The sequence below is a fragment of the Danio rerio genome, chromosome 19, assembly GCF_052040795.2.
Source record: "Danio rerio strain M-AB ecotype USA chromosome 19, GRCz13ab, whole genome shotgun sequence".
NCBI classification, from domain to species: Eukaryota; Metazoa; Chordata; class Actinopteri; order Cypriniformes; family Danionidae; genus Danio; species Danio rerio.
In genome coordinates, this window is record NC_141039.2 from 5682501 (window position 1) to 5695000 (window position 12500).

General features: G+C 40.4%; 1 long non-coding RNA gene across 4 annotated transcripts in view; it reads right to left on the bottom strand.

The window, feature by feature from the left end:
• Positions 1-12165, bottom strand: part of LOC141378994 (uncharacterized) — a 50462-nt gene extending 38297 nt beyond the window's left edge. For 3 of the 4 annotated variants that reach the window (XR_015516418.1, XR_015516417.1, XR_015516416.1), the window contains exon 1: positions 11970-12162. This is a non-coding gene — a long non-coding RNA (uncharacterized LOC141378994). Of the gene's footprint in view, positions 1-11969 lie in introns of all 4 variants that reach the window. The other variant, XR_015516415.1, reaches the window with a different exon arrangement.
• Positions 12166-12500: the final 335 nt, after the last annotated feature.

A 12500-nucleotide genomic window follows, 5' to 3' on the forward strand; every position in this document is an offset into this window, starting at 1 on the left:
GGCCAGTGGAAGCGATCCCGGATCCGCTGTGTGGTGTTCTCAACTCCAAGGTGACCGGCCATCGGGTGGGAGTGAGCCAGGTCCATCACAGTTTCTGTCTTGGCACGGGGCACCACAAGTAGCTGTTTCACCTCCCCCCTTCGCTGTGTGACGCAGTACAACAGGCCATTTTGAACTACAAAGTGCGGGAGAGGATGGGGTGATGGTTGAGTGTCTTGGCCCTCAATGACACGCACCTGGGTCCAACAATGTTTCAGCCGGTCATCATCCCGTTGTTCCTTAGCAAAGGAGCCCCCTCCCGTTACCTGCTGGAACACATCATAGAACAGATTAGAAGATTGGGGAGGGGGCTTACCGTCTCTCCCGCTGTCTGTGGCTACCAGTGCAGGCCGCTGATGAGGTCCTCGGCTGGCTCTCCATCTTCGGCGGCTTACTTGAAGGCTGGCAGGCTGCATTGTGGTCGCAAGCAGGCGGTCAAACCCCGGCCAGTCTCTTCCGATAAGGGCTGGGACCGGGAGGTCCTCCACAAGTCCCACCTCAATAGACCAAGCCCCCGGGGCTGCAGAGATTGTCACCCGTCGAGCCGGAACTTGTCGGGTGTCCCCATGGACACAGGTGATGGGAAGGAATGTTTTTGTGTTTCTACGTGGGGGTAGGAGATGAGATTGAACCAGACTTACTGCACTGCCTGAGTCAAGAAGGGCCCGAAGCGGTTTTCCATTGACCTTGATGTCGGCCTCAGGAGCTCCATATGGTGGGTCACTGTGAACAATACAGCCTGCCAACCATCCTCGCCCAGGCTGCGGGGGATCCGCAGATGGCATAGGCTCATCTCGTGGAGAGGGTGCTGCTGGCCTGTTGACTGGTCGTGAGGGACCCTCTGGTGTGCGTCGCTCCTGGACCACCCTCCGGGGGAACGGCACCATCCGCTCCCCTCCATCACGTTGTTGGGTTGCATCCGCCAATTCGATGGCCTCCACCAGGTCCAGTGAGGTTACGGGGTTCCTCATACCGACCGCCCGTCGGTGTGAGCGAGGGAGAGCTCGAAGCACGCGATCCACGATCACACGTTCCGCTACCTGTTCCGCTGTGGGACTGCCCTCCAACAACCAGTGGTGTGCCAATCGTGTGAGTTCTGCTATCTGGGCACGGGCTGGTGCTCGGGGTTTATACTCCCATTCAAAGAAACCCTGGGCTGCACAGATTGAGGACAATCCCAACCGGCTCAGGATTTCTCTCTTTACATCTGAATACCTCTCTGCTGAGGCCGTAGGGAGAGAGAAGTAAGCACGTTGGGCCTCGCCGGTTAACAGGGGGGCCAACACCTGAGCCCAGTCCTCGGGTGGCCATCCTTCACGATGGGCTGTGTTTTCAAACATTTGCAGAAAAGCTTCCACGTCATCGTAAGGAGTGAGCTTTGGCAGTATTTTTGTGGCCTGGGCACGGGGGTCTGGTAGCGGAATGCTTTGGGCGGCAGCGGCATGGAAGGCAGCGAGTTCCTGCTCAGTATTGCCCTGGCGTGTGGCAAGGTGCTCCACAATTTGTTGTTGGCGGATGCTAACCTCAGTGAGCCGTTGGAGAATCTCTTCCATACTGGGAGGGGACCGGGGGCCGTTCACCTGAAGATTATAGAGAAAAGCAACCAAAATAAATAAATATAGTTCTAAATAAATAACTAAATAAATTGTAGGAGCCACACTAATGAATCACCAAAACTGGAAAAACAAAAAAAAAAATTTTAATTACTCCTAATAATACTCCTAATAATAATTATGGTGTGGGGTAGGAGATCGCTTATCTGTGATTCTTCTCTGTAATTGCCCGCATTCTCCACCAGATGTCACGGGGAGAAGAATCACACAACAAGTGAGAGCTCATATAAGTGCCCCGGAGGGTGGTTTATTTACAAAAGGTTCTTCCAGTGGTGAATTTAGGTTGGTGGCTTGTGTGCTCTTTGTGCTCCTTTCCCAGTGTGACAGTGGATTATTGAAGTGCCTCTGTGGTTCCGGCAGGTTCTCAGCTGCTGTCTGGGAAAATAGAGAGAGAGCGAGTTAGTGCTTGTTCTCCTGGAGAGACTTCTCCCCGTTCTGCTGTGTTGCTGCAGTTTAAATGCAAGCCGGCTGATGGGCTGCAGCTGGGGCCGATCAGTCTGAGTTGAGGGCTTGCAGGTGTTTCTCCTTAGTTTCCTGGGCGACGCTGATGATCCTTTGGGACGCTCGTCACAATATATACATACACATATATATCCAGCATTTCTACGATTCTGCCAATCATATTTTCAAGTTAAAGAGAGAAGAAAAGGAGGCCGCACAGGTCTTCACATTGTTTTACATACCTTGTTCAGCAACGTGAACACCAATGGTGTTGAGGGAGTCACATACTGTATTTATAAGGTGTAATACACCCAAAAATGCCATTTCTGTCTTCATGTAATTCTGTATTCGCGGTCGCGATATCACACGTGACGTGAGCTGCTAACCGCGAGCTTTTACCACAGACAGGGCGGGCGCGCGCCTGTGAATGAAGTCTACTTTAGCGAACAGAACAGACAAGCATTTGATATGCTTTTTCTTTCTTAGTGAACACAAACTGTTGTGCATGAGAATAAACAGTAGACCTACATATTAATATAGTCTTTTTACCATAAGTTTGAGAAATAACAATAATAGCCTACTCATATTAAGCTTTATTTTACAACTACAGAATCGTGAGAAAATCGTGATGCTTATTTTAGGCCAAAAAAAAAATTGCGATTCTCATTTTAGCCAGAATCGTGCAGCTCTAAACTGTAACAAAATATAATTTATAATTTATAATTTATTATTATTATTATTATTATTATTATTTAATAACATTTATCTGACCTTGACAACCTAACAAAAGTCTGTGAAATAAAATATAAAATATACAGTATAAATATATTTAAAAAACTATATATAAAAATATCAATAAAAATGACACAAAGCTACAGTACAGTCATTTAAAACACTGCAGTTAGAGCTGCTGCAGTACTGCATGAAAGATATCATTTCAAAATCACAGCCCTCAATTTATGGCGTCGGCATATATAACGAGCCCAGCAGTACAGGAAAGCATGTGATTACCGTCAACTTATGTGGCAGTTTCAGACTTCACAAAAACGTCTAAAGTGTTTTGATCGAAGGAGACTTATTCGGTTACACTCATGGAGGCAGATGGATTGTGTTATCGGAAATTCTCAACAAGACCGAAACTCAGATCTGTGCACGCCGGACGGTTTCCTTTTCAATAATGCACGCTTTAGCCCTCAGAGATGTCATGGGGTTGATATGAGGGTCATCTTTGTGCTGTCACTGTATTCTTCATCCAATAGCATCTGTCTGCAGTAATCAAAGAAGAGAAACATTACGTGCATGCTTCTGTCAAACGCAGGAGTCTTGCTTTGTTTTGGCACCGTTTTGCCCTTTGGTTCAGTAAGAAAAAGAGAACGCCTACATTGTTTTTACCTTATTTTCAGCTGCATTTGTAATTTAGAGTGTTGGCTGGAAATAATAGTTCAGGTTTAAGTTTATTCACATGCAAATTAAAGATGTAGGTTGCTATAAACAGTCAAATAATAGAGCGATCGCCCACTTTTTCCATCGCCCTTGTATATTTTTTTTTTACTCGTTCATTTTATCCGTAGAGATTTCTAAGAACAGTAAAATCTCAGCAAGAGGATCCTGGCATTACAAAGGCTGACTTTGAGTAAAAATAGACTTTAAAATGAACAAAGTCATGAGCTAATCTGATCTTTAGACATATAGACCATTTCAATGTGGTGATGCCTTTGGCGCATAAACATTTCCTGCTTGTTGTAAAACTGTTTCATATGCGTAACAAGAGGCGATTCAATCATAGCTTGGTGTTATAACAGCTCTTGTAACATTTTTTATCAATATGTGGAACTTTTTGGACTCACAGAAGCTACGGAAATTAAAATGTAAAACATGACAAATCAGGACCATTGGTATTGTTTACATTCCTCAAAAACATGAGGCACATCACATTGCCTTTTTTGTTGGCATCAGAAAGAGTAGTGCGCTGCGTCTTTATGTTGCTAGGCAACCACTGTGTCTTAATGCTGGAGCGCATGACATCGGGCACATTTTCCGGACAGAGTTGACTTTTTTAACTGCAGACACACAGCGCTCCATTAAAAACCAGCTTAAACCAGCCTTGGCTGGTTTTAGCTAGTCGACCAGGCTGGTTTTAGAAGGGTTTTGGCCAATTCCAGGCTGGTTTCCAACCATTTCCAGCCTGGTCTTAGCTGGTCAGGCTGGGAGATGACCAGCTAAAATCAGCTTGACCAGCCTAGCCAGGCTGGAAGCCCAGCCAAAACCAGCTATGTCAAGCTGGTCAAGCTGGTTTTAGCTGGATTTAGCTGGTCATTTTTGTCATTGACCAGCTAAGAGGCTGGAAATGGCTGGAAACCAGCCTGGAAATGGCCAAAACCCCTCTAAAACAAGGCTGGGTGACCAGCTAAAACTAGCCAGCCTAGGCTGGTTTAAGCTGAATTTTTCAGCAGGGGCAGCAGGCCGTTAAAATGTGAGGCATGCAGGGTGCATAAGCAGTATGCTAAACGCTCACTGTCAATAGAAAACCATTTTAAAAAGCTGCCTCTTACTGCAAAAAAAAAAAATACATTCGGTGTGATCGAGGTCTTAAACAGTTGCGTTTCACCGTTTTCTAATGCATTCAGCTAATTTCTGGTTCTAGCTGGGACACTTTTAGCCCATCTTAGCATAGATCATTGAATGGGATTAGACAATTAGCATCTTACTCAAATATATCAAGGAACACTTCATTTGCTTGAAAATAGGCTTATTTTACTGTCCCCTAGAGTAAAGGGTCGATCAATCAATTCTGAAAACATGAGAACTGCCTTTGTGTTGACGTCAGAAACAAAAACAAAAGGCGATGTGCATTTATGTTGCTAGACAACCACTGTATCAACAGTCTTAATGCCGGAGTGCGTGACATCGAACACTTGTTCCAGACAGACTTGACTTTGTTCAACTTTATTTGACAGACTTTACTTTTTTTAACATTAGCATCTCACTCAAACATGTTAACGAACACTCTACTTTTATTTAAAAAAAAAAAAAAGAAAGGCTCATTTTACAGTCCCCTAGAGTAAAGGGTCGATCAATCAATTCTGAAAACACGAGCACTGCCTTTGTGTTGACGTCAAAAGCAAAAACAAAAGGGCGATGTGCATTTATGTTGCTAGACAACCACTGTATCAACAGTCCTAATGCTGGAGCGCAAGACGTCGGGCACTATCTCCAGACAGACTTGCCTTTTTTCAACTGCAGACACACATAGCGCTCCGTCAAAAACGTGAGACACAGCAGGCAGTTCGAATGCGAGGCATGCTGGGTGCATAAGCAGTATGCTAAACACTCAATGTCATAAGAAAACCATTTTTAAAAAAGGTGCCTCTTACTTCAAAAAATAAATGCACTTGATGTGATTGGGGCTTTAAACAGTTGAGCTTACCATTTCTGAATCCATTCTGGCTCTGGCGGGAAATCTTTTAGCTTAGCTTAGCATAGATCATTGAATCAGATTAGACCTTTAGCATCTCCCTCAAAAATGTCACAAAAAAGAGGTTCTTATTTAAAGCATGGCACTTCTGTACTTCTGTTTCATTGTTTACTGAGATCGAATTTTAATAGGTTTTTTTTAGGCAATATAGATAGGAACTATACTCTCATTCTGGTGTAATAATCAAGGACCTTTGCTGCTGATGCAGAAGCAATGATATTACATGGATTCAAACTGGTGGTGTAAGTGTAGGGCTTGGTGCTGGGGACTATTTTCAGGCACTGTGCAATCTGCTTGTTAAGTGTGACGTCACGCGGAGCGGCTTCCGGGTGCAAGCGATCTATTCAACTGAATGGGGAGACTCATGAAATGGTAATAATAAATGTTTACAAAGCGATTTATCTAGTCCATGCCTAGTATCCGATGGCCAGAAAGTGATTGATTTTTTTATAAATTGTAAATTTTTTTGTATTTGTTATGCAGCAAGCCCAGAGATTGTTGTGTATACTATGACTTTATGTAAAATTAACTTTAATGTGTGATAGAAATAAAACGTGATCATAAACGAATGATTTCTCCACTAAAATGAATGGCGGCTTGGACCCGGAAACAGTATTACATACGTCACCAACACGTCACCACTTAACAAGCGGATATAATTGTGCCTGCGTTATAATATGAATTTAAATCAGTCAGTAATCAGGACTGATTTTTACTCTAAGGCTAACTTTGTGACTGTTTACATTACTTTAATAAGGCAATTGACATATTTACACTACTTTTTAAATAGTAACCTAATCGGCAACCTATTACATTTCCAAAGTAAACTTTCCTACACTGCTCCCAGGCATGCCATAAAAGTAAAGTTTGCGCGGGATGTCGCAAAGTGACTTTAGTCACCTCAGCTCGAAAGAAGACAGAAATCTCCATAATGTATGTGCCCATCATCTCATCTCAAGAGAAGTGCATCCAACACCTGCATCCAAACAACAACAGCAACACTACAAACAGATAAAGGGCGCTTTTTACACGGCAATCAAATACAGCTGTTGCACATTATGGATGAGAGTATATAAACGTTAAATCAAAAAGCATCTATTTTTAAGCGTCTCATTTACATGCCAGACAAAGACGACAGCTGTTGTTTTTAGTTTCCTTTGTCAAGTTGGAAAACTTCGCACATCTAATCTCACAGTTTAAAGTCTGATTTATTCTCCTGTGTTTATTCTAATAGCACGTCAAGCCTATACTGACTGCTGCTAAAAAAACTGCCCATTTTGGGAGGTTTGTCAGTCAGAAAGACAAAGAATTGACATACTACACGACTGCATCTGACATTTTTCTCCACATAAACTACTGCGATGGACTGATTTAACCCTTTATCGAGTTAAGAACCAAGACAGGAGTGAACAAACTTTTTCTTATGAAGGGCCAAATAAAGATTGAGGCCAGTCAGTTTAAAACTAAATTAAAGACACATCTTTTTGCATTAGCATCCTTTAAAGCAGGGGTGTCCAAACTCGGTCCTGGAAGGCCGGTGTCCTGCAGATTTTAGCTCCAACTTGCTTCAACACACCTCCAGGGATGTTTCTAGACAGTCTAGGAAAGCTACGGTCACACTAGAGTTTGTGAAATTCTGTCATGAGGCGCTGTGGAAAGAGGCGAGATTAAACAAGACATTTTAAAAAGCGAGCGATCCCTGCTGAAAAACCAGCTTACACCAGCCTAGGCTGGTTGGCTGGTTTTAGCTGGTCAACCAGGCTGGTTTTAGAGGGGTTTTGGCCATTTCCAGGCTGGTTTCCAGCCATTTCCAGCCTGGTCTTAGCTAGTCAGGCTGGGAGATGACCAGATAAAACCAGCTTGACCAGCCTAGCTAAGCTGGGAGTACAGCCAAAACCAGCTAAATCCAGCTTAAACCAGGCTGGAAATGGTCAAACCCCTCTAAAACCAGGCTGGTCAACCAGCTAAAACCAGTTAACCAGCCTAGGCTGGTTTAAGCTGGATTTTTCACCATGAATTGCGCCATGTTTTACATTTCTGCCCAGAGAGGTCATGTTTTGATCCTTGATTGGTCTCAAGCAGTCAAGTGATGCGATTTCGCAGGTCAGAGTTCACCAAGCTTGAACTTTGCAATCTGCGAAACTTAACGCATGACCTGCGTTTCCGGTTTGACGTATTTGCGTGTGTATAAATGGAAGTCTATGGTAGAAAAAGCCCAGTGTGACCGCAGCTTAAGAGCTTGATTAGCTAGCCCAGGTGTGTCTGATTGGAGTTGGAACTAAACTTTGCAGGTCCTCCAGGACCGAGTTTGGACACCCTTGCTCTAAAGGATTGTTAGTCTGCATTATTTAGGCTAACTGGAGCTGGGAACACTTTTCAAAATACATTATAAATTGAACGGCATCTACTAGGGATGGGAAGATTAACCGATATGTATCGATACGCGGTCATGCGCGTGCACGATGCGAGTGCATCGGTTGAGCAGCAGAGGATGAATGAAATTTTGGATGCATCGATTTTTCCGAGATACAGCTTATATTTTTAATATAGAATGTATTTTTTATTTATTAACAAGTGTTGTCAACCTGTTTTTGGCGCATAATTTAACCGACCTACATAAAGTATGCCTTAGCAACGGATTTGCGGATGTGCACACACTACAACTCAGTGTATCAGGTGTGCGGATGAAGCTAGTGGAGCGCCCTCAGAAAGCGCGAGAAGCAAAACAAACATTTTATTCCCCACTGACTTAAGGATGGACGACATGACAGGACAGATGCAATTTGCAAAATGTGCCGCACATCTGTAAAATACGCGGGCAGTACGACTACTGATATCTCACTTGAAGCGGCGCCACGGTGTTGTTGTGAAAGCATCTTCCAGTGTTTCTGCATCCCCGGCTTTCGCACTGCTTCAACCAGCTCCAAAAGTGGTGAGAAAAGCATTGCAAGTTTTTTTTCCATGCGCAACAGTTCTGCTCGCTCTACGCCAATAACGAATGCTATTGCATTGTTCATCTGCAAAGATATTCAGCCTAGTGTCACGGAGAACGAAGGTTTTAAACACCTCCTCCTGTTAATTTTTATTTAATAATAATAATATTAATAATAATAATGATAAAAATAATGGGTGTCACGGTGGCACAGTGGGTAGTTTGACCACCTCACAGCAAGAAGATTGCTGGTTTGTTATATTTTTATTAGCCTGTTGTTTACAGTGACAGTGATGTTTCAAAGCAGCATAACACTGCTAGTTCACGACCTTAAGTTTTGAATAATCAGTGGCAAAATATATCTTTGTAAAACTTGTTTTCATAGTTGAAAAGTTAAATCACAATTCTTGTTGTGCATTGCTAAATTTATTTATGTTGAAAGAGTGCAAATATATACATATTTTTTTAATATATATTGCACTTATACATTCTGTTTATCTTGAAAATACTTAAATAATATGCGCTATAGGTTCAAAAATGACCCTCTACTGTAAACTGACACTCTGGCTCTGAGAGAAAAGCCAGTTTGTAAAAAAAAGTCTTGGTTTTGCTTGGTTAATAAATAATCAATCTCATTCAATGGCACAGCATCCTCTTTTACATAATCTCATAAACTTGATCTAATTAGTTAGTGCTGAAATATCGCATCGTATCGTGATATGGGTGTGAATCGTATCGTGTTGCATCGCAATATGTCACAAATGTATCGCTAATATATCGGATCGTATTCTTTGTATCGAGATGCGTATCGGATCGGCATTATAGCTTAGATGCCCAACCCTAGCATCTACGCTTACTGTATGCGAGTCTGTTTTTATTATTCCTGAGGTTTCCATAATCCTGGACCAGGCCGTTATCCTGAGCAGATGACGTGGTGGTCATGAAGGAGTAGAGACTGATTCCTGAAAGACCCCAGTGACAGATGATTCTCCGCATTGATCCTGTGGACCAGCCTGTACACCAGCCACACCTCTCACACCTGCAGCTTCTCTACAATGGATGTCGAGGGTTCTCCAGGGTTCGCCTAGACTGCAGCTCTTCACAGGACGTTTGGCCAAAGGAGAAATGGTCGTGCCCAAATGAGCCTGGTTTCTCTCTAGGATTTTTTCCTTCACTTTCGTCAATTGTTGAAGTTTGTTCCTCGTCACTGTCGCCACTTGGCTTGCTTGGTTTGGGACTTGTGGAGCTGTGCATCGAGGCATTTGCTCTTCAGTGTTTGGACTTTTTGCAGAGAAATTTAAACCCTCTACATCATCTACAAAGATGGGATAGGTCCCTACTTTAGGCATCTCTGATATAGACCATTTCAATATGCCGATTTCATTGGCCTATAAAAAGCTTTTCCTGCTTGTCGTCAAACTATTTTAGAACTGTAACAAGAAGCGATTCAGTCATAACAAATGTTAACATAGTTGTCATAACATAAACATTTTTACAAGTAAATTAGTTTTATAATCAATTTATTAATTAACTAATTAAATATGATATAATAATTGGTAATTTATTTTTTGGATTTTCAGAAGCATTAAAAATTATAATTAAAAACAGGAAATATTTAAGACGGTTGGTATTAATGTTAACATCCCTTAAAAATGGTCTATAGCTTTATTGACTTCATTGTAATATGGAAAATATTATGGAATAAAAAAATTTAACATTTTTGTTTTTTTTTTAATTACACTTTCCTTTCTTATTTTTGCTGGTCATATAAGAGTTTCTTCTGTTGGCATGTCTGCTTACATATATATATATATATATATATATATATATATATATATATATATATATATATATATATATATATATATATATATATATATATATATGTATGTATATATATATATGTGTATATATATATATATATATATATATATATATATATATATATATATATATATATATATACACACTTTTTTTTTAATCGTTCTCTTAAACATAAATCCTGAAACCTGAGGTGATGCACTTTTATAATGAAATTTAGTAATACTGGACTGAAACATTACTGAGGGGAAAGGAACTCTTTCCCGGCAAAAATCACAAGAGACTCAAGGGAGATTGTTGCTGCTGTCAACACATATATATATATATATATATATAGGTAAATAGTATATATATATATATATATATATATATATATATATATATATATATATATATATATATATATATATATATATATATATATATATATATATACTGTACACTGTAAAAAATATCTTGCTGTTTTAAATTTGATTTGAATCAAATGAACTTTTTTAATTCATCCCAACTTACATCAATCAAACTGACAAAAAATATAAAGTTAAACTTATCATAACTTAAAAAAACTGATCATTAATTTTAATAAATTTCTTCATTAGAATACAATAAAAAAGCAGCATATAAACATTTTCTGTCATGACTTTTTTTCAGCGAGTACAGCGTGTTTCGTTCAGAAGGGTTCATCCTTATACCCAAACCCCTTTGAAGGGTTTACCCTCAAGATTGAGAGCTTTAAAGGCATTGAAACACACTGTTTAACACCAGTCAACTTACATGAATTATTGGGGACCAAAGTGTCCATCAGTTGTACCCCTCAAAATACAGAAAGTCCCGTCAAGTCCCTTCCAATTCTGAGCACTTGGATTGGAATGACACTTCAATATGGCGACCATAAAGGTTTTCAAGTGCCCATAGAAGGGAAATATTTTCTGTTTGAAAGGCACAAAGAGACCAAAATGGCACCGTGGCAAATATGTCTGATTTAACAAGGCCCAAGTACATCTTCTGGCTTCATTATTAGTTTTTAAAAATGACTGGTAGCCAATCAGCTGGAAAAACCATAATATTTAGGGCTTGGATTCCAGCACACTGTTAAACGGTTGACCAATCAATTAGCCATGCTCTAACCAAGTAGATTTACAGAAAAGCAAACTTCACAGACAAGACAGAATGTCCGAGTATAATAAGTGTGTTTTGATGAAATTAAATGAATGTTGAGTCTGTAGGAGACTCCAAAACAAAACCAGGAAGCTTTCAATCAACATTTTACAGGACACTTTTGAGACTTTGACATTGCTGCCTTGCTTTAATATACATTTCAAGTCATTTAAATGCAGGAAACCAGCATGAAAATGTGTGATTACAAAACCACTGTGAATAGAGCTGATGTTTGAGATGCATTTGCTCAGGAAAAGCAAAAGAATTGACTTCTCTCAGCAATGAATACAGTGAAATAATGCACTTGGACTGATACTGCTCTCTATAGACACTAAACGGTATGTTTCCATCCTCCTTTAAGCTTCTCTAAATGTTATCCATCTGTTGCTTAAATTCGCACAGGAACTTGTGCGAATTAGTATGCATAATTTACGTGAATTATTTAATATCTAATATGCAAATAGAGATTTCAACTTCGATAGCAACTTACCTGTCCCAAGGCTGATCTAATGTCAACGTGATTGATTAGGGCTGAAGAATTCAAACGGACTTAAACACAGAAAGACTTTTTATCGAAGGAATCTGTCCGGTGATCCCTTATTTTCTGTAAAATAAAGGAACTCTTGAATGTTTCGGGTGTTCGTTGTGACATTATGTTTTGGTGTTTTGGTAATCCTAAATGTAAAGCAGCTGCTGCCATCTAGTGGATTTACAGTGACTTTGCTCTCTCTCTCTCTCTCTCTCTCTCTCTCACTCTCTCTCTCTCTCTCTCTCTCTCTCTCTCTCTCTCTCTCTCTCTCTCTCTCTGACTGTCAATAATCATTGTAGTTCAATCAAAAACAGAATATTTTGTGTTGATTTACTCCGGGAATATAGGTAACTTTATTCAGAAGAACAATGAAGAATATTTTTTTTTATCTAAAACCAGGATCAGGGACACTCCAACACTGAAAAAAAATGAGGTAATGACAAAACGTAATAGCAACAAATGTTTTCATGTTACTTATTTTAATTTGTGAAT